The following is a 25,851-nucleotide window of genomic DNA, read 5'->3' as shown; positions in this document are numbered from 1 at the left end:
GAATCCTCTAGGGACAGGGTTGCTTTTACAAACAGAGCTGGACTCTCCAAGGCTTCTCTGAGGCTTACTGATGCTAAGAGAACACCTGAGAAATCTCCTCTCATGAGACTCCCCCGAAGCCAGTAACAGGCATCTTGCTGTGATTCCATGACTGGGTCCCCTTGGCATGTCCGCGTCCATGCCCTGGCCACCACCTTCAGGCCACATAGAGGGAGGGGCTCCCACCCCTGCGATTCATGATAAGGATGGGTGATATCGAATCAGAAAGTGCTGGAGGTGGAGTGCATGGGTGGCCCAGATAGTTAAGCTTCTGCCTTTGGCTTGGTTCTTGATCTCTAGGTCCTGGGATCAAGCCCCATGTCAGGCTCCTGGCTCAGTGAGAAGTCTGCTTCTCCCTCTGCCTCTACCTCTCCCCCTACTTGTGCTCTTGCTCTCTCTTTCTTTAAAGTGAATAAATATAATCTTAAAAAAAAAAAAAAGAAAGAAAGAAAGAAAAGAAAAGAAAGAAAAAGAATAAAGTGCTAGAAGAAGACTCAAAGGGAGGGTGGCCATCAGTCTATCGCCTCCCCACCACCGGCCCCAGCAAGACACCCAAATGACTGACTCCAGCAGGGAGGTCTACACTGATGGATGGCTTCTGGGACACAGATTTACTCAGGGCTTCAGCCACACACCAGCTCTGTGCCAGGCCTGTGCGGGGACTCCAGCAAAGCAAACTCAATACTCCTCCAGCCCACAAGTGGCTGGCGCTGCCCTAACGAAGGGGCTAATGAAAATATGAAATTTTGTTTCTTACAGTTCTAGAGGTTAGAAGTCTGAGATCAAGGTGTTCGTAGAGTTGGTTTCTTTTGAGGCTTCCCTCCTTGGTTTGTGGTTGGCCATTGTCTCCTCTTAATCTTCACATGGACTCCCTCAGTGCCTGTCTGTCCTCACGTCCTTTTTTATAAATCACACAGGATTAGGGCCCAGGCTGTTGACCTCATTTAACCCTAATTACCTCTTTGAAGACTCTATCTCCAAAGACAGTCACATCGGCACATTTGGAGGGTTAGGACTTCAACATATGAATGTGGGGAGGGGTGGGGAACACAACTGTGAGCCTGGAACATCTGGCAAACACTTTCAAGACTTTGCTCTGACGGGGGTCCCGGGCCCGGTACTGTGGACACTGTAGATAATATCATTGCTCTGTTTGAGCTTCGGAAAAACCCCCCAGGGGCTTTGGGGTTAGAAAAAAAGGTTTATAAATATCCATGAGACTGAAAAGTGAGTAGTAAGTCGGTGTGCTCTTAATCAGGCCCAAACAGGGGAGCCTTTGCTGTGGGGGTGCAGGAAGTCATGGCCCAGCTGAGAGGCCCCGGAGCCAGCTGGCAGCTGGTGGGGGGAGGGGCGCAGCCTCTTTCAACAGCATGATTAAGACTTTCTGGCAGCACGAGCAATAACTGGCAGGAAACCAAGAAGGAGCCATTTATCTGGCTCATATTGCGGGTAAGTGATAAAACTTACCCTCTGGCGGGGTGCCTGAAAGACCAATCATCTTTGCCGGAGTGTGCTCAGTGTGAGCCCATACAATGGCTCTCTCTAGCTTTGAGAGGCCATTTTCCCACACAAGCTGTCTTCAGCCAGGCTGTTTCCTCGACTCGCCTGCGCCTCAGCCAAGGGGAAAGGGCCCAAGGTCAGCTGCCATTTTGTCCGGGGTACCTGCCTCCCTTGTCTTCATCCCCTGCAGACCCAAAAGAAAAAGGGGATGGTCACCCATCACCGGGACGAGGCAGGCCTGGGAAGGTAAACACTGAGGCCTCCTCCTCACGTCTGGGCACTTGGCCCCTGACACCGGCACAAAATAAACCATCCACTCCTGAGAGAGACTGTGGGGGACAAAAGAGAACCAGATTTGGACTCTAAAAGCCTGGGTCTCGGCCCCCACCAGCGGGAGGCTTGGGCACATCACTGTGGTCTCCAGGCCTCTGCTCGAGAGCAAGGGTGAGGGTGACAGACCCCACAGTGCTGCTGGGAGGACCGACTGCGATCCCAGAGGGGAAGCGCTTCGCAACTGCCTACTGCGAGCTATAAACAAACACTTCTGAGCATCTACCCTGGTCTAAGTCATCCAACCATGGGGTAATGCTAGCCTCATGTATGCACTATGCCCGGAGTCCTCCCTACTTTTTATTACAGAAGTGTTCAAATAAGAAAAAGTTGAAAGGACAGTATAATGAGTTACTGCATTCTGTCCAGATAGATTCGATAATTAACATTTTAGCTTATTTGCTTTATCTCTCTCTATATGTGTATTTATGTGTGTGTGCACTGCAGAACCACTCAGTTCCCTCGCTCCCTCTCTCACATATGAATATATATATCTCACGCCTCTCTCTTGTTCTCTCATATATATGAGCCCGCTGTCCCATGTTATTTATGGACCTCTCATCCGTGGCCCTTGACTCATGGCTCTTTGACTACCGGCCACCACGTCTCTCTTTCCACCAGACTGTGAGCCCGTCAAGGGCAGGAGTGAGTCTTCATCCCCACTGTATCCCCAGGACCCACACAGGCCTTGCATGGAGGAGGCTTACGGCAAATAACCACTGAGTATATGCCTCCACATCCAAGTCTGGGTGCCACACGTTTGTTTTCAGTAAATGAGTTTTAAGTCATTTCATTTAGCAAGTTCCACCCCCCTGCTGGCGATCCTGGAGAACATCCCAGAGGTCCAGGAAACCTACCTGCTTCCTTCCCCATCTGAGAACACAGGGACTCTGAAGTCCCTTGGGGCTCTTTGTTAGAGGCTGCCATCTACCTCTGTCACAGAACTATGGACTGGCAAGGAAGGAATGATTCCCCAGTCCACAGCCTGCTCTGGAAAGCACACACACAGGGCCACATGGATGCTGGCTCTGCTCGCATTATGGATCTTACAGAAGTGATTCGACATCCTTTGGATTTCCACGGAACCAAGAAACCACTTCCAGACTAGTGACAGTGGGAAGAGGGCATGCATGGCAGGTGTGTGTGTGTGTGTGTGTGTGTGTGTGTGTGTGTGGTCCTGTTGCCTGTGAATTTTCCGCAATGCTCACTCCCCTCATAGGAGTTCTTAGGCTTCCCCTAGCTTCAGAGGTTGCTCTCTAAAGCAAAGCTTCTCAAACTTTAATGTGCACACGAATCATCTGGGGAGCTTACTAAAATGAATGTTCTGTTTCGGTACATCTGGGATGGACTCCAAGATCTTGCATTTCTAATAAGCGTCCAGGTCATGCCAGTGCAGCTGGTTCCCAAGCCGCACTTTGAGAAGCCAAGTTTTAAAGAACACAAAATAGCTCCTCCTTTTACTCTGTGATTTCGTATTTAGCACCTACCACGAGGTAGAAGGTAGCGTGCTAGCCCTGGAGGAACGGGAAAATGGGGAGAAATATGAAGATAAAGAAGTCATGGGGGTGCCTGGGTGGCTCAGTTGGTTGGGTGACTGCCTTCGGCTCGGGTCGTGGTCCTGGAGTCTTGGGATCGAGTCCCGCATCGAACTCCCTGTCTGCTTCTCCCACTGACCCCTTTCCTCTCATGCCCTCTCTCTCTCTCAAATAAGTAAATAAAAAAAAAAAAAATCATTAAAAAAAAAAAGAAGTCATAACTCTTTGCCTCAGATCAGCCAGATACGCCTAATTACTAGGTCTAACATTCTGTCTAAGCTGACTTATTCTTACAACAACCTACAACCCTATGAAGTGCACATATTATTCTCCTTTCACGGGTAAGGAGGCTGGGGCGCATACAGCTAATTGTTTTGTCTAAAGGAGGAAAAGGAGGCAAGGAGATTTGAACTGTGGTCTACTTGACTCCAAGGCCTGTGTCGTTCCCCCATGCACCTCTTTTACACCTGGTCTTGAACATCTCATCAAGTCTTCAATGACCACAAATAGGGCGGTGGCAGGGAAGGGGGAGGGAGCAGATTCGAGAACCTAGCAGCCTGCTCGTGGGGCCTTCTACATATTTCAGGTGATATGTGGTCCCAATGTGGTAGATCAAACACTGCTCTCACTGGCAGACCTCGGCCACAATTATGGCCTGAACTTTGACATCAAACAGCCATGTGACTTTGGATAAACCACTGCCCTCACCTGGACTCAGAGTTGGGTGCTCTATACCTTCTCTACTCTCTGACAAAAGGTCTTCCAGGATACCTTTTTGTTATGTCCCCACTTGGGGTCCACCAGCCCAAACTTGTTAGCTCAGAACCAGGAGTTTCTGGAACTTTTCTGGAGTTTTTCCTCTTTACCTTCCTAACTTCACGCGTGTCTCTGACTCATACCCTGCCTCCATCTTACTGCAAAAATAGTAAGATGCACTCCCTTAGGGTGCCTGGGTGACTCAGTCAGTTAGGTGTCTGCCTTCGACCTAGGTCATGATCCCAGGGTCCTGGGATCGAGCCCCATGCTGGGCTCCCTGCTCAGCAGGGAGTCTGCTTCTTCCTCTCTCTCTCTGTCCCTCCCCATCCTCATGCTCTCTCTCAAATAAATAAATAAAATCTTTGGAGGGAAGGAATGCATTCCCTCCCCCAAGGAGAAGACCCAAATGAGACGGTAGGTATAGAGCAGAAGGGCCCCAGCTTGGGCCCCAGTTCAGGCCCCAGGAAAGAGGCACAGAGCACCTAACTCAGCACAGGCAGGGGCAGACAGCTGCCCCTGACACAGGGTTTCCCCAGAATAGTCCACTTTATCCCCCAGGACCCCTATGAGGGGAGTACTATTATGTCCGCATTTTAAAAATGAGGAAGCAGAGGCTTATAGTAGTCAAGAGACTGGCCCAAAGTCACACAGTCAGTAGGGATTAAGTGAGTTAACGTGCACAAAAACACTTAGCAGAGCATCTGGCAAGCAGTAGATGAATGGTAACTCCAGCACCTTATTTAAATGGCAGAGAGAGAGTGGGAACCAGTTACCCTCATTCTCAGATACAAAAAAACAGACACATTATAGGGAAAAGTCTCCCCTTGAGGACAAAGACCAGGCTTGGGACTGGCCATGCATGAGGAGAAAACTGCTGAGGAGAGAAGCAAAAGAATCCTTGAGAAAGGGCATGGTAGGCTCCAAAGCACACACTGTGGAGGAAGAGGGGCTGTTCTGCAGAGGTGGCGACCATTAGTCACGCCGGGGGAGGCAGCCCCAGGGCCCTTTGTCCTTCCTAGATGGCTGCTTTCCCCCAACCCCCCCCCCCCCAGCCGCTCATGTTTCGGCCGCCACACTCCCCGTCTAGGTAACGGAGCGTTATGAAGCATGTTGGAGGCCATCAATTAGTGCTTAACTGCGTGTTCACTGAGTTGTGTTTCCAAGGCTGCTCCACTCAGAGCCACGGCAGAGGTAAATCTTGCTCCTTCTCGTTCGACGGCTTGGAATTAAAATGCCGCCCGACATCTTCTCCCAAAGAAATGGAGATTGATGGGTCATTGTCAATATCAACACATGTTGGCCATTATTTGTATGTCTCCTTGCTCCTTGGGACTGATTGCTATTTACTCTGAAAGATAAATGTGGCTTTTTAACCCACGAAGGCTGCTGGGAAGGATAGGCTTGAAAGTATATTTGTTTCTTCCCTCAGAGAGTTTTTCATTCCACCTCCTTCCTTCGGTGTAAGCCCCACCCTGCCCCCACCCCTTGGGTGGTCTTGATGTATCTGAGGCTCTGGAACAGAGACACGAGAAACCAGTCTGTCCTCAGCCAAGGCGCCAGTGTGACAACACACAGAGACCTAGCACCTTTGTAGCAAGATTGCCTGTCTTATGGGCTGACACCACAAATTTGTGATCTGAGGCCAGAGTTGAGACCAACAAGGAGCTTGCTTGAGGAGCCATAGATGGGTCCTTCTTGAATACTTGTGGCCTTCTGTGTTGGTGGGTGGCCTATGGAAACTGAGGCAGGGGCTGACTCACTTGGGTCACTGTCAGCAGTGATTCTCAAATTCAAGTCTGCATCCGAACTGCCAGGAGAGTTTGTTAAAGCAGATTTCTGGGCTTCTTTCCAGACCTCCTGATTCAGTAGGCCTAGGGTGGAGCCTGGGAATTTGCATTTCTAATGAGGTCCCAGGTGATGCTAATCCTGAGGCTGGTCCTGGTTCCCCTGCAGAACTGCCTCAGAACAAGAGTGAGAAGTATTTCAGGCCGTGAGTGGGAGAGAGGAGGCTGCTGGCAGTGTTTGGCGCTCTGGGTAAAGAATAGCAACATCTAAAGGGAATTTTTATCGTTTTGCTGGGCAATGTGTGATTTAAATCCCTTTCTATGAAATCTTCAGTTAAAGGTCAATTTCCATTAATAAGCTGTAAATTTGAGTCTATTCTGGAAATGCACTGAAGTGCTAATGAGTCTGGGATCAGCCAGGCCACCCATGGGTGGTCTGTTCTGCCTAGATTACTAAGAAGGTCATGGTCTGCCTACTGGAATGTTCTGATAACTTTATTGGGTGACATTTGTGAGGCGATCCCTGGTGTTAATAACACGGCCCTCGGTGCCGGTTCCCACAAAACGGTCCCTAAGAGAATCTCCCCGCAATAATCAGGATTTGCTGGTGAAAGTGGGCCCAAAGCAACAAAGGTGTACAGTCTAAAAACTCTGAGAATTCGGTGTTGAACACTAGAAGGTTGTTGGAGGCACGTGATAGCTTTTGTGCATCAGGGGTCTCACCTTGTTAAGTCATAAGGCTATGAGTGCCCCCAGGAAATGTGCTAAGAAGAGTCATTGTGTACTGAAGCTGGGCTGATCCAAGCCCTCTCCAGCGAAGGCCAGTGGACTGGGGCAGATCATCACTTGGGATTCATTACTTGGAGGTGGGCGTCCCCAGAGCAGCCAGAGACCTAACTCTCACAGGATTACGAGGCTGGCACTAAAGCAGAGGGTGCGGTGGGGATGGAAGAAAACCAACATATTTCAAGATGTGGAAAAAGCAGGGAAGAATATCCTATGATTGTATTAGTTGGGACTTTGGAGCACAAGGACAGAAACCCAACTCCAATTAACTTAAGGAGAAAGGAGATTTACTTATTCATAAAACAAGATGTCCAAAATATAGGCTTCCGGTAAAGCTGGATCCATGCCTCTGATAAAGTCACCATGTGTCTCAGTTCTCTCTCTTCCTCCTCCTCTTCTTCCTCTGCTCTCTTTTTCTCCCTCTATTTCCCTCCCTCTCTGATGGCACTTGGGAGTCTCATGTTCCTTTGGTCCTAAAAGCTTGAAATTCCAGAGAGATTATAGTATCTTATCATATAACTCTGGGAAACGTTCCAGAAAGAACTCTCTTGGCCAGGTGTTCACCCTTAAAGAAATGACTACGGCCAGAATGATGGGACTACAAATTGGCCACTCCTTGGGTAAAATCAGCTGTACCCAAACCTGACTGAGCCCTGTCCACAAGGAAAGAGCCCTTCCTCTGAAGGAGAGATTACAGCCAGACCAAAGAGGACTGGTCCCTGCTTACACACCTTCACTGTGCACATGTTTCCCCTCCCCAAAGGTTTGCTGTAGCAAACCTTTGTAGCTAATTCACCTAGGCAGAGCTGGCCTCAAGGGCATGGGGGGACTCCTGGTTACCTTGCAGACTCCATTGTTTATAAGGCAATGGACTTGCAGTTGTTTCTTTAACACAGAGAAGCGCCAATGAGAGTTTCAAGCATCATTCCCTCCAGGGAAAGTAGTAAAATAAATAAAATCAATGAATAGGGGTGCCTGGGTGGCTCAGTGGGTTAAAGCCTCTGGCTTCGGCTCAGGTTGTGATCCCAGAGTCCTGGGATCAAGCCCCACATCGGGCTCTCTGCTCAGCGGGGAGCCTGCTTCCTCCTCTCTCTCTCTCTCTGCCTGCCTCTCTGCCTACTTCTGATCTCCGTCAAATAAATAAATAAATAAAATCTTTTTAAAAAAATCGATCAATAAATTTTTTTCTCAAGTTTGGGAACTGCTGCTCCATATATATATTTGATTCAATTTAAGTTCAAAGGCACCAGCTACTAGAAAAGCAGAGACTTACAATACAGGGTTATTGATCAGTCTGAACTTAGGAGGGGATGAGACTGAAACTGTTTTACAGCTCTCTCATCCCTGACGTTGGCCACATACTGTCAAGCCATACTTTCCCATCCCTTAATAGCATCTTGGGCAGATTTCTTAACTTCTGGTCAGTTCTATTGTTCCAATTTAGTCTAATTTGTTATGATTCTAAAGATAATTCTAAAGCCTCAGTCTCACATCCGTTTGACACTCTTGCTTTTCTGCTCATGAGCTAGATTCGGGGAGAAGGTGTGATCTGAAGTGGGGAGGAGACATTTCTACTCTTTGATTCCTCTTCCCACTGGGGCACTGTGGGATGTGATGGGAGAGCAGGACTGGTTCTGGAATTACTCTCTGGGGGAGCTGTCCATGGAGTACAGGTGGGGGACACAGGTGTGGGGGACACTATTCTAATCGTTTGTGGTCTGTCTGGTCTCCGCTTACTCTAGGCCCATCTGCTGCAGGTGACCTTAGCTCCAGGATGGTCCCACGAGGATGTGCTATCAGAGTATCCTATCAGTGCGAACCCATCCCACCTGTCATGGAGAAGAACAGCTGTGGCTCTCTTTGGCTTCTCCATCGGTCCATGCCCTTCCATTCCGTACTCCTTTACAGAGCCTCAGAAACCACTGGGGTCTTCTTCCTGCTGCCATCTTAGGGCTGAAGGGAACTGACATGAGGGAGTCCCTTGCCGGGAGTCTCTTCCCCGACCTTGCCTGAGCCTCCTGTCTTCAGAGGGCACAGCCTCCCTGTTCCCACAGAGCCCCACAAACTCCTGTAGACACAGGTCAGACTCTCCTCAAAACTCTATCCCCACCACCACCAAGGTCAAGGGTCTCACATCTCAGCAAGTGCCTAGCCTGGAGCAATGAGATGAGTGTTGCCACCTACAAGCACCCTCACCTGCAGCCTCTGTGGGAAGGGTTTCCGAAAAATGCCCCTGTAATGTGACCTCAAGATGAAGAGTCACAATGGGAGGGGCAGATGTGACTTACTTTCCCACTTTCTCCCACCTCCCTTCTCCTACTTACCCCCTCCATGTGGCCAGAGGAGGGTGGGAAATGGTAACTGGGTCTGCTTCCTTGGGAGTCTGGCCCCCGTGGCTGACAAGCCTCTTTAGAGAATATGGATTCTGGAACACCCAGCGTCTCCAGCAGAGGCTCTGCTGCCAGTTCTGCTCACTGTCCACTTACACTTACTATTTGCAGCATGTTTTCACATATATTGTCTCAATTGACCTTGCAGGTATCCCGTAAGACATCTAACCCACAGGGAAATAGGCTCAAGTCCAAGGTCACATAGTGCAGTGGTGATGGCGGGATAGGGGCTCAGCGCTGCAGCCCCTGGGCCCCTGTCCTCTCCCTGCCATTCCATGTAGATGACTCAGCATCACTTGTCTTGTGACTCTAGCAAACTTAAAACAACTAGCCAGGAAAACAGCTTGCTTCCCAAGGCCGCGCAGCAGCTGGCAGTGGAAGGTTTGAGACAAGGGGTTACCTTAGAGAAAAGACCAGTTGGTTCAGATCGTGGGTCCTCACTGTTGTGTTCTGAGGCCAAGGCCACAAGACTCCAGGGAACCTTAAGCTGGCTTCAGTCAGCCAGTTGCTCCTGCCTTCCTGGGGTGGGAGAGGGGATGAGGAAGGCTTATAAATTGGCATTTCCAAAGCAGAGAACTGGGCATAAGCTGGACGTGTTGACTGGCCAGACCCTGTGCTCTATTCCCAAAGAATATCCACCCAGGTCACACAGGGTCAGGGCACCATCTGTGCCTTCTGGAAGGCTCCGTCTGGAATGACTCATTTCCCACATGGTGGGTAGAGGTTCATGGTTATACTCCCTATAGTGGCCAGAGTACATGGCCACTAATTTTCTAATTAACAGATGGAGTTGGAGCCCCTGCTATACACAAAAGGCTCCTTTCTTCAAGTTTAAGTAAAGACTTAGGATGAGCATAAGACACTCCTAGGCCCTCACTCAGAGCAAAAGATCCCCCAGGGCTGGAAGGCAGTGAGGCACCTCCCAGATGGGCTGGGATCATATTTCCCCACTGAAGATCAAATGCCTTACCCTTGACAGAGGCAGTGGTTACATTTTCAAGAATCTTGTGAGCTGTTAAGCACAGCCATTATTTTTAAACTAAACTATAAAAACTTACAATTAAATAAGTAATGTTTAGAAACAACAGTGGTGGGATGTCTGGGTGGCTCAGTCAGTTAGGCATCTAACTCTTAATTTCGGCTCAGGCTGTGATCTCGGGGTCATGAGATGGAGCCCTGCGTCAGGCATCTGTCCTTCCTCCTCTCTCAAATAAATACATCTTTAAAAAAAAAAAAAAAACTGTATTAAATACTCGCAGCTCCTCTGTTTCCATTTATTTTACTCCATTTTAATATTACCTCTGTTCTTAAGGTCATTGACATTTATTGACATCTTTGATGGAAATATTATATAAAGATGTGCTCAAGGGCATGTCTTTCCAATTGCTAGTTAGCAACAGCACTAGTAGTAAATATTTTTCCCTTTGTAGGTCATATCGTCAACGACACAACTTTGCCGATGTAACACAAAAGCAGCTACAGACGGCAGATAAATGAATGGACATGACCAGTTTCCAATAAAATTGTACTTACAAAACTAGGTGGTAGACCAGACGTGGCAGGCCATAAATTGCCAGCCCCCGGTTTGGACTTAAGAAAACTATGGAGAAAATGTTAGTAATGGAGATTAAACGTAAAAGTATATTGTGTCTCTAGTTATTCCAATTGTAAATAAGACCAAAATGGAGGCAATATTGTTCCAGAATTCAAAAGCAATTACCTGGCACAGCAAAGAAGTAGTTCATGTTACTGCTGAATGATTGAAGTTCCAGTACACATCTTCACGGTCTCACTTTTGTCTTCCTCATGAATGTAAATGAAAATACCAGCCATGGGTTGGCTAATGATAAAAAGTTCAACAGAAATCACTGAGAGCTTTCTGTGAGAATCAACTGGCTATGTGGAGTTTACAATAAAGTGTATGGGATATTTATCATTATTTATAAATTTCAAATACGCATCCTTAATATCAATCATAGATACACACACGCGCACACATATATCTCTCCCAGGGAGCTGGTTGTTAAATAGTCACATTACACTATTGCCTGAGGGACATGTACATAGAGACCTAACTGTCCAGAGCAGCCCACATTGAAGACCAAAGGCACAGTCCAGAGCCCAGGGAAGGGGAGTGATATTAAGGATGGAGGGATGATCAGGAGAGCCCTCGGAAGTGGCATGGAAGGCTTCGTGGAGGACCTAGGGCCCTAAAGTACCATAAGACTAAAAAAGACTATTTACTGCATAAAAGACTATTTACTGCACTTGGAGCCAGTAAATAGTCTGAGTGAGGAGTGGAGGTTCTAGAATGCCTTGATTTGAATGAGGCTACCAAAGAGGGGCGTCAGCCCTGGGAAACAGTGGGAATGACGTTGTGGCTGGAGACATTTCATGATGTGGGAACATGCTATGAGATTGAGTGTAAAATGCCAGTTACAAAATGGGTACCTTCATGTTAGGAATTTAAAAAAAAAAAAATACATTAGAAGAAAATACACTTGGGGCCCCTGGGTGGCTCAGTGCATTAAAGCCTCCCTTTGGCTCAGGTCATGATCTCAGGGTCCTAAGATCAGGCCCTGCATCGGGTTCTCTGCTCAGCAGAGAGCCTGCTTCCTCCTCTCTCTCTCTGCCTGCCTCTCTGCCTACTTGTGATCTCTGTTTGTCAAATAAATAAATCTTTAAAAAAAAAAAAAAAAGAAGAAGAAGAAGAAAACACACTTAAATGTGAATAGCTCTGGGTGATCAGATTATAACTGAATTTGGTTTTTGTGCTTAATACTTTTTGGTACCTTCCTCTTATTCTGAAGTGGTGTGTATTGCTTTGATAATCATGAAAAAAGAAGTTTTCCCGTATGGGCGGCAAAAAGCAAGCAGCCCTAGAGCACAAGACCATGCCTGAAGCCACAGTCAGGGACAGAGACCCCTGAGGGCAGGTGCAGATGAGAGGTGTAGTGGGGGGGGGGGGGTTGACCCCCCCGGGAGGATCACAGGAGCACATGGACGACCACCACTGATGCCCCCTGTCCAACAGGGCCTCTGCCCCACCCTTAGCCTCCTGGAAATGTCTTCTGCCTCTCTTTTCTCCACGAGTACTAGTTTGCAAAGGTGTCCCCTCCCCATTCACAAAGCAGAACAAATTGGGAGCAAGAGATTCTCTGTCTTTTCAGGGCTTTCTCATTGATTCTACATTTCTCATTGTTTTCCCAACTGAAGAAGTATGTATTTTTTTAAAGTGTACCTGATGCACAGACTTGGAAAATTAGAAGGGCTCCTAGAGAACATCTAATCCAACTCATTTCTTTTGCTAATAAGGAAATAGAAACAAGAAGGTCAAGTGGCATATCCAAGGGTCCAGAGCAAGGTGGAAACTAGTCTCCAGCAGAGATGACATCCAGGGCCTGGCACCTTTTTTTCTCATCATCGAAGCACTATCAAATGGGCCTCGGGGGCTCACGGCCAGGTAGTGTGAGCTGAGCAGCCCTGGGCTTCAGAGCATGGGAGATCCTAATTCTTCTTTAAGCAAGATTGCCCACAAAGCCCCCAGCTTATTAGACGCCACTTGCTTCTCCAGGGTAGGGCCACAGCAGCTGAGCTCTCTCCCGCATTGTAGACCACACACCCAGAATATCTCCCTCAATGCATCAGCCTCCCCTCCCCATAGTGGATAAGATCCCCAAAGCTGTCTTCTCCCCCAAAGTCTTTCAACGATGAAGGTCATGTCATTTTGGGTTCAGTCCCCTTCATGGTTAATATCTTTATTGGCCAAGCCAGCCAGGTAAACCCATCTGGTAATCAAAAGTGTGAAAAACACTGGCTTGGTCATTTTCTCCATATAAAATTGACCAAAGTGGATATAAGGTATGGATATTCACCTTGTGCTTCTATACCTGGCAGTTTTTGCTGTCCACACAGTTCCTTTTCCTCTTCCTCCTGGACCAAAGCCCATGTCTTCATCCCGCCATGGCTGCCAGCTCCTTGGGTATGTTGCTCACGTCCTTCTGTGCTGTGTAAGCCATGTTGTTAGTCTGAAATGATATGCTCCTGGACTGCAGGGGACATATCGGTTGATGTGTTTTCTGATCAGGAGCATCAGTAGCTGGAGGATTAAGAAATACATTTTCATGAGCTGGATAATAATAAAAATTAAATGGCAAAAGTCCTTGCTGTCCCCAGTAGCTGGAGAGCTTTAAAAAAAAAAAAAAAAAAAAAAAAGTACTTATTTTAGTTTTTTACTCCTATAGAGACAGGGAAAATTCCAAAGAAAAATTTGTGCCCATCTATCTTGTGCCATGCTTCTTCAAAGGAGAATAAAATTTTAAACAGGGTCATCGAGAAGAGCTTACTAAATGTGAAGCTTACAAACTGACCTTGGGAGTTGGGGCATAGACTTCCCCCAGCAAGGTTGGCTTCTGCTCTGGCTGGAATCGCTGAGTCTCCCCACCATGACCCTCTACCTCATGCAGTGAAAGCATAACCCCAGCAGATTACAGCCAACAACATGAACAATTCGGTTTGTTCTTCGTACCCATGCGCATGCTCTTGTTGCCATTTCCAACAAGAAGCTCATCTCCATCCCTGGTCTTTCTGCCAAGTCAAAACACCTAGGACAACACCTTCTAAAGACCAGTGTCTTTTGAGGCTTTCCCGTCTCCCAGCCCTCTGTCTTGGGTACATTCAGCTCTTAGACCAGCTTTCTGCCAGAGCCAAGTCCTACTACTCTTGGTTCCTTTCCCCATGAGGAAAGCTCAGACACCAAGGAACTCCATTCTGATGCTCTTTCCAATAAAATCTGGGTCATCCTTATGCTCTGGGAATTACAGACCCAGTACCACCTATCTCTGTCGCTTGTCCCTGACTCCCGTTCCAACAGAATGGGGACTATGGGGTTACAGAACCTTCAAGTCCCTTGCCAACTATCTCTCTGGTCTTTAGGAGATGGTTTAGATGTACATTAGATCGACTCCAATAACACCACTGAGGTCCTTACATCCATGGCTTTATTATTCTTCTTCTTTTTAAGCTTTTAAAAAAGATTTTATATATTTGACAGAGAGAGGGGGCTCATATGCACACAAGCAGAGGTTGGGGGGAGCAGGCAGAGGCAGAGGGAGAAGCAGACTCCCCACTGAGCAGGGAGCCCGATGAGGGACTTGATTCCAGGATCCTGGGATCATTGCCTGAGCTGAAGGCAGATGTTTAGCTTACAAGAGCCCCTCAGGTGCCCGTATGGCTTTATTATTTTTCTAATGAATATTTAAGAGGAAAATTTACTAGATCGTAGAATGGTCAGAAGGGGCCATAAATCTCCCTTTGGCCACGGATGGAATATGGTCTAGGAGGGAGGGGTGGAGGACTCACTTCGGATGTTTTAGATGACATCAGTATCTTTGAGCTCTGCTGGGACAACACCAGCTTTTAGGCATTGAAAGCCAGTGGTCTAGTAGACATTAGGCAGGGCTGGCCTCTCTCAGCCCAAGAAAACCGCTTTGAATTCTAGTCAGAAATCTAGTGGCCAACTTTGACCTCTCCCAGCAAGCAGGGTGTACACAGGAAGCTTCTCCTTAGAGATCCTGCTTTGGTTAGTGCTCCCTGAGGGGCAAACAGTCGCTGGCGAGGTTGGATTTTAGGCCTTTGAGTGGGACCATCTTTTCACAGCCTTTGAAGAACTGGCTTCATTGTTTTTTTGTTTGTGCTTTTTTTGGTTTTTTCTTCTGGGATCCCTTTTAGAAAGTTAACAATAAATACCTGTGTACATAAAGCAAATCCAAAATGACATAACTGGTCCCAGGGTTGGTCCAGGTTTTCTGGAAAGCCGCAGTTTCCAGAGGAAGTTGCACCCACTCATAAAAACAGAGAAAATAAATGAGATGACAGCCCACCATCAAACAGGTGTTTTGTATTCCCTTTAAGGAGATTTTCACATTTATGGGAAAACAAATAAACATCTCCCCGAACTGGGCTTGGCCCATAAGGAAGTAGAAAGCAGCCCTGGGCTCTGCGCCACGTTCTGGAGGCCTTTGCCGCTGCCGCAGGAAGGAACTGGGAGCGCACGCCCCCTTCCCAGCAGCGCCTGAATAGACCAGATACTGGCTCCCTTTACGCTTCAGGGAGGGGCCAAGTTATCTTAGAGCCTCATGGCCCTATGCACGCAGCACGGCTTCCTCCTTGGCACGAAGGCCCCTGGTGGCCTTGGGCAAGGCCCTTGGGTTCCCGTGATAACAGAGCAAGAGTGAGATGTGAGGACAGCTGGCTGCACTTGACAAGAGGAGCTCGTGGGGCAGGGGGTGGTGCGGAGCTATCGGGGTGATGGGGGCCTGGAACGAGGAAAGGGAAAAAAGGCTCAGAGAGGAGGCAGCATGTGCGAACAGTCCTGGTGGGCTCTTGGGGCCAGGGACCACCCACTCAGCTGGAGAGAAGGGGCTTGAACGTTCCAGAGCCTTTTATTCACAGTGACTTTCTTGGCATGCCTCCTCCCCTCCCTGGTTAAAATTCCCTTCAAATTCCAGATTTCAGCTCCATCTTAACATTCCCACCCTACACCTGCCTCCCACTGTTTTCTCTGCTCCTGGAAGTTCTGGACTGGGTTCTGCTCCCTTGTCCCCTCTCCTACCCATCCAGCGTCCACACCTCATCCTCTGAGCCCAAAGCCAAGGGTCATCCCTCCGCCCTGGAGTTAGGCCCCCTTCCTCTTTGCTTCCATCATTTCCCCCTGCTTCTGGTCTGTATCACACTGTAGTCGCATCTCTGGTCTGCGTGTTCAGATTTCCACCTCCCCTATCAGACTGTGAGCCCTGGGACCAAGGCCCAGCCTATGCATGGTACATGGGCTATAGTGGGTATGAGGGAAATGATGAGTAACTTACCATGACTGATGGGTTAGCTGGTTTAATTCATTAATTGACATCCGGGTCCAGGACTGGGGTCCTCTGGCTCCGACCCCACCCTATCTCACTAAAAAGGGTGACATTTAGCATTTACTATAAAGGCTTTCTGCATCTTCCCTGAGAAGTGGGCTCCAGGGGTCCCCTTTTTGCCTTGTCTACCATCCATCAGTTTAGACACACACGCTCTTACAGCTGAATGTGCGCACACACACATCCATACACGTACACACACACCCTTCTTCCCTAACTGACCCTCCCCGACGAAAGCCAGAGAAATGAATGCCCCCTCCCTGCCCTGTCCTAGACCTTCAGACAGATGAGTTCTAAGCACAAGAGGCAGGACCCTCCTCGGGCAGGCCAGCACCTGGGAAGTAAGGCTCCGTGAGCAGGCTAACCACCAAGTTGGCTTTCTCTCCAAACCCACAGCTCTTGCCTTCCCTGTCCTACGTGGAGGGCCTGGCCCAGCCTCTGGGGTGGCTCCAGATCATTCTCCCCCCACCCCCACCCTGCCCCAGGCAGCGCTGAAGGGAAGCTGCGCCCTGAGCCCAGGCCTCTGCAGGCTCAGGCAGAGGGAGCAGGCCCGGGGAACCCCCTCGAGGCCACCCCAGCCCTGCTCCCCCGCGGGGCCCTGCCTGCCAAGACAGGTCAGTGGAGTTATTCTTGGTCCCCATTAGCACTTGCACAAATTCTGGAATTAATCCTGTATTGCTAAGTGGCCCCAGAATGCTGCTGCCTCAGCCCTGCTTTTGAAGTCATTGTGCCAGAGTCCAGGGAGGGGGCCCCACTCCTTCCTCCCCGCAGGGACCCAGCAGGGCCACAGTGCTATAGACAATGGAAGCCGGGGGCCAGTCCCCCAGGGACGGAGGACATGCTGCGGCAGGAGCCCCCCTGCCGGACTACCATGCTTATGTCCCTGTGGACTGATGGGATGAGGAAACCGACCTGCGTCATTTGGCCCACGGTCCTGACGACAGCTACTGGCTCTGAGCAGAGCGCTGCCAGGGCCCCACAGTGTTTCCAGTCTCTGCACTCCATGACCTCCGGAAAGGGGCTCAGACCCCAACACTTGCTGCTAGCACCTGTCCTGCCCCCTCAAAGGATAAAAACTGATCACCTAGGGGAGTGGACTCTGATGAGTAAAAAAGCACGTCGCCGTGACTCTCTGGGCCACAGAAAACTCTCTGTGCTGTCACTACACTCCAGCAGGTAGCTGGAGGGAGGGACAGAAGGCCCTTACCCATCGCAGCTGATAGGTGCGAAGAGCTGCCTTTCCTCTGCTGCCTGAAGGTTGCTTTAACCATGAAGAGCAAAGGGCGGGCTCGCAGGCTGCACTCCTTCCCTGGGCCCTGAGCAGGAGCCATCACCGGCTCATCTCACACAGACGCTGGGGGAACCGAGGGTACGAAAGAGGGCTTCCAAGTGTCTTGCGCTGGCACCTCCTCACAAGCAAAACAGACAGAGCTGGCTGCTGGGGGGCGGGGGACGGCTGTGGCAGCCCTGGAGGCCAGCAACCCGGGAGACTCCTTGTCCTTGTACTACATCTGGCTGGGCCCTGTGCCAGGCCGTCCTGTGTGTCTGAGAGACAAGAGGAAAGTCATCCATTTCTTGCCCAGTAGAAGCATGGTAGGAACTCGTCCAGAAACATCAGGCCCTCAGCCCCACCACAACCCTCTCCATCTCCACTCGCTACCATCACACACACACACACACACACACACACAGAGGCAATGTCCCAGCCCTGACCACCATCCCAACATCCTTTACCTTTTCTCTCCAGGTTGCCTAGAGGCCATGTTGCCTCAGGGCCTGCAGTGGCTCATCCTGGGGTCCACAGGGGGTGGGGGTAGGGGCACTCGGATTCCCCACGCCCACCCCCAGCCTCACTACACTACTTCATCTGAGGATGAGCTTCTTTTTTTTTTTTTTTTAAGATTTTATTTATTTGTTTGAGGTGCGGGGAGAGAGAGAGAACAAGAGTAGAGGGAGTGAGACACAGACTCCCTGCTGAGCAGGGAGTCGGACATGGGGCTCGATCCCAGGACCCCAGGATCATGACCTGAGTCCAAGGCAGACACTTAAGTGACTGAGCCACCCAGGCGTCCCCTGAGGATGAGTTTAAACCAACAAATAATAACCCCTCTCTGCCTTATTATTCATCTTTCCAACCATCTTCCTCTTACTCCTTCACAATACTTGACTCAAAGGTGGACACCCCCACACTCCCACTTCACTCCTCTGGGCTTCCTTGTCTGAGGGTCCATCCGTTTGCTGAGATCTGACTCGGGCCTCCCCCTCCCAATGAGACTTCTGATTGACCCCCTTCTCGGACACTGTACTCATGGCTAACCCCTACTGAGCACTAACCAGGCAGGACAGGTGCTAACCTCATCTGCAAGAACCATTGTCTTTCATCTCGATGACCCCAAGGACTGCATTCATCCGATGAGGAAACTAGACTTTGCAAAGAGGATGGTGAGGTACAGACCGGAGTGGGACTTGGAGCTCCAGCACCAACCGCCTCGGGGAGGCCTGAGCTCCGTGCATCAGTGTCCGCTTCTAACCACTCCGCTGTGGAGGGGGGATAAGGAGACACCCCCTTAGAGCACATGCCGCTTTCCTGGTTGGCCCTGCTGTCACTTTACCACCTATCTAGCCCCTTGTCCTGTCCTCGCAGGCAGCTGTCTGTGCCCATGGGGGGGCCAGTACCTTTGAGGGGAGGCTGCCTTCCTGCAACCTGGAGAGCCACTCCCAGGGCAAGTGCCATCAGTCTTCCAACTGGCTGATTGAAGTCTTCAAATGAGACCATCCCCCAAAATGCTTTTGCCGCTCTGGGAGTCCTTGCCCTAGACCAAATCAAGCTTTCAGAATCCGCATTGCTCTTTCCTTTCCCACTCTCTTGCGGTGGGGTGTCCTTAAGGCAACAACCCAAACAACCCCAACTTCTTGCCCACGGCTCACCTTCAAGCTACGGCACCTGCTACATTTCCCTGCTCAGAGCCCCTGCGAGCAACCCAGGGTCAGCCACTCTCCTCCTCTCGTCAGGAGAGCATCTCTCCTCGTCCTGGAGGCCAACCCGCATTCATCTCACCTCCTCCACTCCCTTCTCTCCAAGCGCTCCCCTGCCCTCTCCCTCAGCAACATGGCGCTGGGTACCTACCCTACCCACCAGCTTCTCCAGCTTGCCATCGCGCTCTCTCGGGGACCCTCACCTGCTTTGCTCCTCTGGGAACAACTATCAAAGAAAGGCATTCATTCATCTCTGAACATTTGATTTCCCAGGACATCGCGCATGACTCTCAAAATATGAGGTCAATACAAACACAATCATTTTAAATGGCCTGATATTAAACGCTTCTGACCCAAAGAGTAAAAAGCTTTTGGAGCGATCGTTCCATGGATACGAGAGTCACAACGACAGGTTTCAGAGATGAAAGTAATGGATCAGAAAATAGAACTGTAGAGCAGGCACCGATGAAAGGCAAAAACCCCACTTGAAATCCAAAGCTTTCACTTGAGGGGGAGAAATTGCCAAAAGCACGGTTTTGTGTTAAAGAGATCATGACACAAGGGGCACACACTTGCGGCCTGCTTGAGTTTTCATCCCTGCCCGTATGTGTGTCACTTTCCACCTTGAAGTGGTGTGGCCTTCGCTGTGGCTGTTGCGCAGGCCGGTGACGCCCGTCATGTCAGTGCCACGGACGCTGCCCGAGTGAACGAACGGCCTCTGAGAGAGAGAGAGAGCCTAGCTCCCCAGCCACATGTGAACCGAACCAGACCCCAGCCTGCTCTCCCACCTCACTAGACGCCCGCAGGACTTCTCACTAAAAGAGCACATAATGACAAACAACTAGTACAAGCAAAGCATTTTGTTTAGAGCAAGATTTAAAGACACGTGAGCATTAAGCATCTGAAATGCTGGTTTTTAGCTGTTATTCACCTCAAACTAAACATTTCCTTGAGTCCTCTCACATTTCTGCAGAAGGCAACTTTTCTAAGAAGGCAAGCTTCTTGGGGTCAGTCCCTTCCAGGTTTCTTGTTTTTCTAGAACTTTCTGTGGCTTCACCAGGCATCAAAACAGGTAGGGTCCTTCTTCTACTTTACCTTTGAAGGCCAAAGAAAAGAATATTATTACTGGTTTGCAGCGGAGTAAAGAAAAACCCCATTATTGAAGGCCTATCACTTGACTTTGGGGCTCCTCCAGCAACCAGAGAAAGAAAAAGATTCTCTGTCTCATATACCTTACATTTGCCCGTGTCATCTTGTCCTTCCAATCAGAAGAGGTTGTTTACTGCCTCCCTACCCTCAGCTCTTTGCTCTTTGGAGCAGGATGTGTTTATTGATGGATTTTTACTTACAACTGGTACTTAGGATTTGCAACCGTTTTTAAACTTGGTTTCCGACACAGACTGTGCTCTTACATCATCCTAATGAAGACTTAAGATTTAAAAGATCACATTTAGGGGTGCCTGGGTGGCTCAGTGGGTTAAGCCTCTGCCTTCGGCTCAGGTCATGATTTCAGGGTCGTGGGATCAAGTCCCACGTTGGGCTCTCTGCTCGGCAGGGAGCCTGCTTTCCCCTCTCTCTCTGCCTGCCTCTCTGCCTACTTGTGATCTCTGTCTGTCAGAGGGAGGGAGAGAGCAAAGAACTTAGACCAGGATCCTCCTTCCTGGGAAATCAGCTATCATGGGAAGGCTCAGACAAGTCCTGGGGGTCCAGGGACCAGGAGCTTAGTCTGAAGGGTCAGTCATCACAAATAACACATCTGAAGAGTGCTCTCTATCCTCTGTCATCATTTCTATTCTCTCTGGTGTGTGGTCAATCTAGGTATAGTGCCCAGGAAAGTAGAGAGAGAATCATAGACCCCAGTGTCTATCACTTGTTTTTTTTAAGATTTTATTTATTTTTTTTGACAGTGCGAGGGAGATAGAGTGAGAGTGCACAAGCAGGGGGAGCAGCAGGCAGAGAGAGAAGCATGCTCCCCACTGAGCAGGAAGCCCAATGTGGAGCTCAATCCCAGGGCTCATCTCTGGGTTCATGACCTAAGCCAAAGGCAGACACTTTACGAACTGAGTCCCCTGGGCACCCCCCACCACCTCTTCTAATTAACACTGGAACAGGAGGGAGATCTTCTGATGGAAGTCTAAAAATCCTCGGAAGTCCTATCAAGCCCCATCGCTGATGATGAAATTCCAGTTCTAAGATAAGAAGACTTTGTCCCAAAATCAACAGATGCTTGGACTGTCATCATTTTGCTTGTTCTAAATTCATTTGTGATTTCACTGTAAAGTCCCATCTGTGTGATTAATAGGAGTCACTTATATAAGATTATTTGGAAAATCTTCCTAGTCATGAGCTATCTCTCCATCTCAGTGACTTGTCCTGTACAGTAATGCAGTGGGGCATTCTGAAGGAGCACTTGGTGAACGTTCCACCTCATCAATCTAGAGGGTTTTAGAAATCCCGCATGCTCTTCAAGATGTCCTTTATCAGACACCTCAGTTCCATGAAAGGTAGATTAATGGCTTCCATCTTGCGTACAGTGCATTCCCTAATCGCCTATAGGATCTTGGACCAGCTACCTTGCCTAACAAGTCTCAGTTTTCTCACTCACCTAAAAATTAACCAACAGACTACCTTATTTCCAAAGCTTCCTTGAGTTCTAAGGATCTAGTGTTTAAATACGTTGTTAGTGATCTTGACCAAACTAGCATTACAGGTGAGAAACAGACCACAAAGACAGAAATTCGTCGGGGTTGATACCCATTAGGTCACAGCTGACCAATTTATAAGTTGTCGGGTTACTCATTGCCGAACATGTCGTGATCTTCTCTACACTGAAGGTCATCTATTTTTCTGCCCATTCACATGGCCCTATTTCATTATGATCTTCAGCTGAGTATTTTACCTCCTGGGATGCACAGACCTTCTTCTTTCTCTTTCTGTATAATACGAAACTCTTATATGTTACTGCGATTACTAAGTCAAGTCACTTTTTACATCTCTTCATTCAAAAAATTATCCCAATTTTTTATGATGCCTTTATTCTAATGAATAACAATTCCAACTTTCAAAGTGCTTTTCAGACACCACTGACTTACCTGACCCCTCACAACAATCCTGGTTTGTTTGTTTGTTTAATAAAAGTATTTGTTTTGCAACATTCCTACCCATGTGTGATAGTTATAACAACTCCTTTCCCTGGTAAACTTTGGCATGAAATTTCCTCAGTTTTTTGTGGGTTTTTTTGTTTGTTTGTTTGTTTGTTTGTTTTCTGACAGTCAAAATGTTTTTCATTTATTGCACTCTTCCCCAAAGACTTGCTTACCTGGGGAAAGAAATCTGGTAGACCAATGAAATCTGAACCCAGCTCACAGAGGGCCATTGGAACGGAGAGTTGGGAGTGGCCTTCAGGGATCATTGGTCTCATCCATCCCTGAACATGGGCTATCTCTTTGCCAGGGACCAAAAGGTGCTTGCCTCTGGGGCTCCCCTATTTGGGGTGCAGAACCTTTGCTTACGGGCTCATCTCTGTGAGCACCCCGACTTGCTCCTGAGGTCACGATTTCTAATTTGCCCATATTGGGTCCCAGTTGGTGGCTTTTCCCGGTCCCCCGTTGCAAGCCTCTTTTCTTGTTGTTGCTTTTCAAAGCCACCCTTTTCCCAAGATGGCTGCTTTGACTTAATGAATCAGCTGCAGCATTTGTGATCCGCTGCCAGGTTTTCTGGGAGGCAGCTTTCCTGGGCTTCCACCAGGCTTTGAAAGAGCCCTCTGGTCTTCCTGCCGGTTGTTTGCTCTGCTCCTTTTTCCTCCTAATTAATGCCTTCGTCTTATCTGAGTGGCCTGTTCTCAAACATTGCAACTGAGTGATTGATGTGTTTTGTTGTGTTTTCTTTTGGAGCCCTCCCTATCTGCCCAGACTTGATTTAATTGGGGTTTGCTCACTGTGATTTAGACTGATTCACCCACTAGATATCCCTTACATCAAATCCTGCTCACCACTTAGAAAAAGATTGTTTGGCAAGTCTCAGTGTTCACAGGGTTTCCCACCGAGGGTCAGGGTTGGCTCCATGGTTGAGAGCGTGGATTCTGGGGTCAGCTGGAATTGCCTCTGACACAGTGCCCTTGACAAGGTAATGAAGCTTTCTGAACTCCAGTCTCTGAACCTGTAAAATAAGAATGATAGGACCTACTTCATAGAAATGTTGAGAAAGTAAATTGAAATGATGCACGGAGAATGATCAGCACCTGGGAAGGGCCCAGTGAGAGTTATTCTTGATTATCCCACTCAACCCTGGGGAATAGGCAAAGCAGCTCATCTTAGCCCCAGATTATGGATTAACACATTGGGCCCATAAAGGTCGCATGGCTTACCCCATGTCACACAGCAGGTGCATGAACCGTGGCAGTCATGGACCACCCCCCCCCCCAGGCTCATGCTCTTTCCTTTACCCCAGCAATGCCTCTCGGAACCAAGACCTACGTTCTCCACAACAGTGGTTCCCAAAGTGTGGTCCCCAGACTCCCGGCATCAGCATCACCTGGGAACTTGTCAGACATGTCTACTTTTGAGTCTCAGACCTAATGAATCAGAGGTCCAGCAGTCTGGGTTTCAGCAGGCCTTCTTGGACTCTGATGCAATCTCAAGTTTGAGAACCACTGCTCTACAGAATAATGATTCATCTCTTGATCTAACTCCTGAGATGGAGAAAAGCCCTTGTATCCTGGTGTGATCCCTAACATGAGTTCACCCTTCCAGCCCTCTGACAGTATCCTCTTTTTGACTGATTCCTGCTGATACTATTGAACTATAGAGGGGTTCTCACCCCTGGACTCACATTAGAATCTTCTAGGGAGTTTTTTAAACCCACAAAGGCCCACCCCAGTCATAAAGCATTCAGTCATAAAGAAAACTAGGAACTAACCTCTGCACACCCAATGGAACTCTGCTAATCTGGAAATATGTTTACCTCATTAAGGTTTGTGTGCTTTACAATCCACTTCCAGTAAATTGTTTCTTCCCTTCCTGCACACCTTGGATCCTCTGCCCACTTATTTGCACAGCTGCTAGCATTTGCACAGAGTTATTTACTTATCCTCAGCTTTGCTGCCCTGTCCACACCCAGAGTTCTTCTGCTTTATCAAAAGATAGTGACAAGATATGATAAGCACTCAACACTGACTCTCTGTAATTCTTATTTTTCTTCTAGCTTAGAAGTTAGAATAAAGGCAAATAGTTTTATGAGCATGTTGAACTATTAAGGATCCTAACATCACTCCCTGGTCCTCCAGGGTCACAATCATCATACACAGGGTACTAGGGACCAAACAAAGAACACAGTGACAACATTTCTCACCCTCACAAGGGACAGGAAGATCTGGCTTGGGCCTGAGGCCCGAGTGAGGCCTTCTGCTGCACTCCTTCTAAAACTGAAGGTCAGCAGCCTCCAAAACAGGGCCTGACCAACTGGCTTAGATAAGGATACTGAGAATCTTGGGGTTGCCTTACATAGCCCAGGAGGCCTGGCCACTGCGTTCACAGCCAAGAGCAGTGGAAGACCTTGGCCTTTGCAGGACTCCATCCATAGAAATGGATAGTAAAAATGTGGCCTGTGTATTCCCTTTAACAAATACAGCTCCTGGGGAAGAGACAAGAGAAGAAGAGAGACAAAGGCAGGTGCTCCCTTGCCAGCACTTCCCCCAAGGCTATAGGGCTGATGGACACTGAACCCTGGAGAGACCAAGAAAAACGTTCCTCTGTACATGGACACAGCCAGGTTTCATGGGGCCTAAAGCCCCATAGAGCTTTGAATAAGAAGGGAAGGCTCACTTCAAGAAAAAGAATACAAAATTACAAATACAATAGGCATGAAATTTCAAAAGGGCCTTGCCCACTAGGGCCTAAGTTCAAATTCCTTTTGTCCCAAAGTACTTTCCCCTCCACCTAGATTCTTTTAAAAACTGTTCTGGATTTTTTTTTTTTTTTTTAAATCGATCACCCCCAGGTGTGTATATCCTTCACAATGCTAGACGACTTTCCCTCATCCTCATTATCTTCACGGAATATATTCTTTGAATTTCAGAAGACTCTGGAAATGGGAAAATTGTTCATAAACGAGGGTGTTCACAAGTACAAACACAAAGACCAGCATTTAATTTATTGACTTCATTTTTTACGACGTAGTGTATTCACAGGGTCCATTGTTCGAAAGGTATGAAAGGATATAAAGTGGTAAGTTCTGAACAAGTTTTGTAAACTTCAAACTAAAATGCGTTATAGGGGTGCCTGGGTGGCTCAGTGGGTTAAGCCTCTGCCTTCAGCTCAGGTCATGATCTCAGAGTCCTGGGATTGAGCCCCGCGTCTGGCTTTCTGCTCAGCAGGGAGTCTGCTTCCCCCTCTCTCTGCCTACCTGTGATCTCTCTCTCTATGACAAATAAATAAATAAAATCTTATAAAAAATTTTTTTAAAATAATAAAATGCATTGTAATAGCACCTGGGTGGCTCAGTCGGTTCAATTTCTGACTATTGATTTTGGCTCAGGTCATGGTCTCATGTGCCATGGAATCAAGCCCCACCTCAGGCTCCCCAGTCAGCAGGGAGTCTGCTTGAGGATTCTCTTCCTCTGCCCCTCCCCCACTGTTACTCACATGTACGCACACTCTCTCCTCTCTCTCTCAAATAGCTAAAAATAAATCTTTACAAAATTCATTATTATAAAATGCATTTTTTTCTATCAAGAAAGTAATAATTGGGTGGCTCAGTCAGTTAAGCGTCTGCCATCAGCCGAGGTCATGATCTCTGTGTTCTGGAATTGAGTCCCATATTGGGCTCCTTGCTCAGTGGG

General features: G+C 48.4%; 1 protein-coding gene and 1 long non-coding RNA gene across 3 annotated transcripts in view; one reads left to right on the top strand and one right to left on the bottom strand.

Moving 5' to 3' along the window:
* Window positions 1–17,529, bottom strand: part of LOC309866237 — a 43,755-nt gene extending 26,226 nt beyond the window's left edge. For both annotated transcript variants that reach the window (XR_014312510.1, XR_014312511.1), the window contains exons 1-3: window positions 16,314–17,529; window positions 15,987–16,074; window positions 797–13,219 (exon numbers count right to left, since the gene is read on the bottom strand). This is a non-coding gene — a long non-coding RNA (uncharacterized lncRNA). The remainder of the gene's footprint in view (window positions 1–796; window positions 13,220–15,986; window positions 16,075–16,313) is intronic.
* Window positions 1–25,851, top strand: part of LIPC (lipase C, hepatic type) — a 128,856-nt gene that overhangs the window by 11,635 nt on the left and 91,370 nt on the right. The window lies entirely within an intron of this gene.

Source organism: Mustela nivalis (assembly GCF_964662115.1).
Source record: "Mustela nivalis genome assembly, chromosome: 6".
NCBI classification, from domain to species: Eukaryota; Metazoa; Chordata; class Mammalia; order Carnivora; family Mustelidae; genus Mustela; species Mustela nivalis.
The sequence above is the reverse complement of the archived record's forward strand: the minus strand, read 5'-3'. Positions and strand labels throughout refer to the sequence as shown.